General features: G+C 36.7%; 1 protein-coding gene and 1 pseudogene across 3 annotated transcripts in view; both read right to left on the bottom strand.

Moving 5' to 3' along the window:
- The window catches only part of IBTK (inhibitor of Bruton agammaglobulinemia tyrosine kinase), a 120,446-nt gene that overhangs the window by 9,923 nt on the left and 104,778 nt on the right, over positions 1–5,745 (bottom strand). The gene's annotated exons all lie outside the window — the stretch shown is intronic.
- On the bottom strand, positions 2,707–3,351 carry LOC102833863 (annotated as a pseudogene).

Below are 5,745 nucleotides of genomic sequence, written 5' to 3'. Positions count from 1 at the left end.
CACTTAATAACAACAAGTTAATAATAGAAGAAACTGTATAGAGGGAGAAGAAGAATATAGGAATTCTTTGGACTTTGTGTTGTTTTTCAATAAACCTAAAATTGTTCTAGAAAATAAAGTGTATTTTAAAAAACAAAAACACAACAAAAAGGACAGGTGGAAAGAATCAAGTTAAAAAGAAAGGCTGAATAAACATAAGGAAGAAAAGGCTCCTGAAGTGGGGAAGAATGAGATACAAGCACACAGCCTTATATTGTCCTTAGATAGGAGGGATAACTTGCATCCTTTTCTTCAATATATTTCGTTATGTGTTCTTTATAAAATGCAAGCTTTAATATGTTCTCTGGAGTCCTGGTGTGGCGCTGTTGGTTAATGCATTGGACAGAAAAGTCAGTTTTAACTGCAAGGTCGGCGGTTCAAGCTCACCAGCCACCCCTTAGAAATCCTATACAGGGTCTCATAGAGTCAGAACTGACTTGATGGCACTTAACAGCAAGAACAAACAATATGGTCTTTAAGGCCTAAACAGTCTGACTCCTGCTAACGCCTTCAGCTTCATCTGGCTCAGTCTCTGTACTCTAGTTATCTCGGTCCTCTTTTATTTTATCAAATAGAGGTAGATTTCAGTTTTTTACAGTATGAAAACTAAGAATCTCAAGTCTTTCTATTTGAAACTGTGGTTTCCAGATATGAATCACATGATACAATTTATAGAATCAATGGTATTCTTATAAATTTTTTATATATAAAAAAGACTACATTATACTGAATGTGTTTAAAGATTATAGTAGATGTGGAAACAAATGAGAACTGAAATCATTGTAGAAAAGACCAAATACCCAAGTTTGTTTTTAAATGTAAGAAAATAAAGGGAAATTTTGTCTGAGACAGAAAAACTATTCATGATAGATAGATCTTTACATAGTAACTACTTACAAACACTTGTTTTAATTCATAAATAATTTTACTACGAGAGCTTAAAAACACAAAGTAGAGTATCTGTCACTTAGGAACGGAATAAAACACTTTAAACATCTTTAAGTGAATACTTGTAAGCTACTGAAGGAGCTCTGGTAGCGTAGTGGTTATGAATCGGGCCGCGATCCGCAAGGTCAGCAGTTGGAAACTACCAGCTGTTCCGCGGGAGAAAGATGAGGCTTTCTAATCCCGTAAAGATTTATAGCCTCAGAAACCCTGTACAGGGTTGCTATGAGTCGGAACTGACTCCACGGCATATAACCACCACCACCATCTCTATTTAAATGAAGAATTGTCGTAGAGAATGCCAAGAGGAATTGAATTAAAAAAAATTTTTGCAACTGTAACTATTTATTTCAATCACAATTTTAAAAATACCAGACACTTAAAACAAAATATAAAAATAAATGTATATTAAGGCTAATATACTTCATAATGTTTTACACTGTTAGTTACTTAATTATTTAAGGTTTTTCTTCTTTGTAAGCTCCAGAATGGCAGAGACTATGTTAATTTTGTTCACCACTGTAATTCTAGAGCCTAGTACAATGTCTGACCCAGAGCTAAAAATCAAGAGATATTTGCTGGCCAATTTTAAGATTATAAATGTCATATTTTATACCTAATTTCATATTTATGAGACCATCAAACAGCTTTATTATTTTTACTTTATCATAAGTAAACATTAAAATTTTAATTTGTTAAAATGCATATAAAAATATACATTTATGCACTTCATATTTCAGGTCTTCCATTAGGATTTTTATTTTAAAATACCATTATATTTCTAAGTGTTTTAAAAGTTAGGGAGAAAGACAAGATGATCTTTTCAGATTCTTGTGATTTCTGATTTTCTATATTGCTAAGAAAATGATTCAAGAACTTTGCTCTTATAAATAAAAATCTACAAAATGGAAAAGCAAGGTACAATACCCACAATAACACTATGTCCAAACATTTTTTAAAAAGTGTGATTAAACTCAACAGCACTAGTAAGACATGCTCACCATGGAATGGTCAATCACTGAAGATCAAAAGATAACATTTACTTATGGAAATAGGAACCATAGGGAGGAAGTGACATAAATGTTGCAGGGAGGAGATTGCAATCATTGAGATGAAACAAAGTGTATGATTTGTTGACTGTAAAACTCATGATCTGCTATGTAAACCTTCACTGAATTCACAATAAAAGTTTTTTTTTTTAAAAGTATGTTTAAACTTCTCTGAAGTTTCCAAACAGTAGAAGATCTTGACAGTTCCTTGGGAGTTGGTTCTAAGGCAAGGTTTAATTTGAAAATGAACTAAGTTCATTTTTTGATCTAAGAAAAGTATTTCATGATTGGATACATTGGAACTGAACACCCAGTTTCATTAAAAAAAGAAGAAAAAAAAAAAAAAAAGGTTTAGGGGAAAAAAGATTTGAGAAACAGTGAAACAAAAAGCCTATCATTATATAAAGAAGCTCTCTGGTGACAGTACTTAAAGCACTTGGCTGTTAACCAAAAAGTTAGTGGTTCAAACTCACCTACCACTCCCCGGGAGAAAGATGTGGCAACCTATGGAGCAGTTCTATTCTGTCTCAATAGGGTAGTTATGAGTTGTCAACAACTCAAGAGCAAATTAATGGAAAAACTCCAGTATCTTTTATTTTTTGACATGGAGACATTGAGTTTATTGGAGTTGTATTATATTGGTTGTGTGTATTGGTCAGTGCTACCAAGGCCTTCACGAATGCAGGGCCCTCCACTTGTCCAAGGAGCCATGGTTGGGGATGCATGTGACCCCACAGCCATCTGGGATGAGGCGCTTCTTGGACACCATGTCTTCAAACTCGTCGGCATTGAACTTGGTGAAGCCCCACTCCTTGGAGATGTGGATCTTCTGGCACCCAGGGAACTTGAACGTGGCCCTGTGTAGGGTCTCAATCACATGCTCCTTGTTTTGAAGCTTGGTGCAGATGGACATGATGACTTGATCAATGTGGACCCTAGCCACTGTGCCCTGGGGCTTTCCAAAGGCCCTCCGCATCCCTGCCTGGAGCCTGTCAGCCCCAGCACAGGACAACATCATGTTGATGCAGATGACATGGAACAGATGTAGCCACACTTGGATGTGAAAGCCATCTTTGCCACTTTTCACCATGTGCTTGTTGGCACAAATATGGACAGCCTCCAGGGCTTCTGAGGAGAGCTGCTCATATTCATCTGAGCACACCATGTGGCTACAGAGTGGACACTCATTCACTTTTCCTTTCTTCCGACCCAGGTCAAAAATACAAATCTTGGCATCAGGGACACCTCGGCAGAAGCAGGACTTGGGATAGGGCTTGTTCTTACAATACCAGTAACACCGGGTGGGGAGGCAGCCCATGGCAACACCAGGATCTTTGTGTTTTGCCAGAGGGAAACAGCTCCATTGCCTTTTAATTCCATTTTCCAACAAATTTTTAATGTAACTTCACTTATCCCACTTCCTCCCTGTGTTTCTTGTTTCCAATACTTTTTCTTTCCCAAACTTTCTGAATTTTGTCCTTAAGTAAAGTTTGCCTCTTCGATCTTGAATGGTTGACTATTCTATGGTGTGCATAACTCGCTAGTGTTCTTGTCCTGCCTATGTACCTATTGCTTGGCTGAAAATTGAGCCACGTGAGTAAGTTCAGTTCCAGATCTGAAGGGTGACCACCAAGAGCCATAGTCTTGGGGTTCCCATCAGTCTCTATGGTACCAGTTAACCTGGTCATATTTATGTTAGCAAGCTTTGTTCCACAGTTCCTCCAACTTTATCCAGGACCTCCTAATGTGATCCCTTTCAGAGCAGTTGAGACTATCAGAGCCAGGCATTATCTAGTTCTTCTGGTCTCAGGGTCTTAGAGACTGAGACTCACATGGTTCATCAGTCTATTGGATTAATTGATTTCAAGAGTCTTTAATTGTCATCACTATTCTTTCCTCCAGACATGGAGAGATCAAGAGTTGACTTAGATATCAGCTCATGAGCTTATAAGACCCGGGTCACTTACAGTGCAGAAACAAAGGACCCTAGGACCAACAAGGAAGAAGAGCACAGGTGGAATGCAGGACCTTATCCAGAGAAGCAGTAATACCTGAGATGGAGGCAAAGATTGAGACATGGAGAGAGGGAGCAGCAAAGGACTCTAGATTCATGGGAAGAGAAGGATTAAGAGATAGTGGCCAGGAGGCAAACTTACAGAAAGGTGCCCTTTGGTAGTGTAAATTACTAAAATTCCTGAGTGTTAAAAAAAAAAAGAGAGAGAGAGAGAGAGAGAGTAAGCTGAAGTGAATACAGAGAAATACTGTTAACTGATGGTACATGGAGGGGATTGTAATCATTGAAATGAAACAAGGTATATGATTTGTTGAATGTAAAACTGATGATCTGCCCTGTAAACTTTCACTCAATCCACAATAAAAACTTGAAAGAAAAGAAAAAAAAGGACCATGTATTGTATGATTGCATTTATATTAAATGTTCCAAATAACCAAATCATTAGAGACAGAAAGTATATTGATGGTTTCCAGGGATTTGAACACTAGTGTAGAGGACTGAGGGGGAAGTACGGAATAACTGCCAACGGGTAAAAGGTTTTGTACTGAGGTGATAAAAATGTTCTAAAATTGACTGTAGCTATTCTAGAACAACTCTATGAATATACTAAAAACCATCCAAGTTAAAAAAAAAAAAAAAAAAGTTTAAATTAAAATGTCTGTAAGAGGTGTTGTATAAGCATAAATAAGGAAAATACTTTCCACTGAGTCAATCACCTCGAAATACTTTTTTCTTCTAAAACTGGCCTATCTAATACTCCAAGAATTAGATAGGCCAGTTTTAGAACAATTAAGAGCATTTATTACAAACCTTATAGATGCTATTTTTTATTAACACATTGCTCTAAATTGTGGATAGGTTTTCATGTTTCAGCTTGTTGTTAGGTGCCATTGAATACACTCCTAACTCATAGCAACCGTGTATACAAAAGAACGAAACACTGCAGCATCCTTACAGTTTCTGTTATGTTTGTTACAGCCACTGTTAATCCATCTCATCTGGGATCTTCCACTTTTTCTCTTGCATTCTACTTTACTAAGTATGATGTCCTTTTCCAGGGACTTGTTACTCCTAATAATATGTCCAAAGTACATGAGATGAAATCTTACCACCCTTGCTTCCAAGGAGAATTCTAGCTGTACATTTTCCAAGGCAGTCCATGGTACATTCAGTATTCTTTGCTAACACCATAATTCAAATGCATTAATTCTTCTACAGTCTTCCTTGTTTACTGTCCAGTTTTCACATGAATATGAGGTGACTGAAAATACTATGGTTTGGATCAGACAAACCTTAGTTCTTAAAATGACATCTTTGTTCTCTAACATTCCATATTGTAGATTTTTATATTTGAGAGCAAACATCTTTAATAATTTTCTTAACAGTATAGAAAATCAGAGATCAAAAGAATCTCCAAAGGTCATCTTGTCTCTCTCAAAGATGTCTTTTAATGTTATTTGATTTCCTGACTGCTGCTTCCACGAGTACTGATGGTGGATCCAATTAAAACGAGTCCTTGACTAGGTTCAAGGGTAAGATTCAAAGTCTCTTCTGACATACATTTTGGTCTTTGCTTTTTTATCTGCTGACTTTTTAATGACTTTTGGTTTCTTCATGTATGATGTTCTTAATGTCAACCCACAACTCAATTGATCTTCAGTCATTTGTGTGTCAAATCTGTTCTTGAGATGGTCTCTA

Source organism: Chrysochloris asiatica, unplaced genomic scaffold (assembly GCF_000296735.1).
Source record: "Chrysochloris asiatica unplaced genomic scaffold, ChrAsi1.0 scaffold00233, whole genome shotgun sequence".
Taxonomy (NCBI): domain Eukaryota; kingdom Metazoa; phylum Chordata; class Mammalia; order Afrosoricida; family Chrysochloridae; genus Chrysochloris; species Chrysochloris asiatica.
The sequence above is the reverse complement of the archived record's forward strand: the minus strand, read 5'-3'. Positions and strand labels throughout refer to the sequence as shown.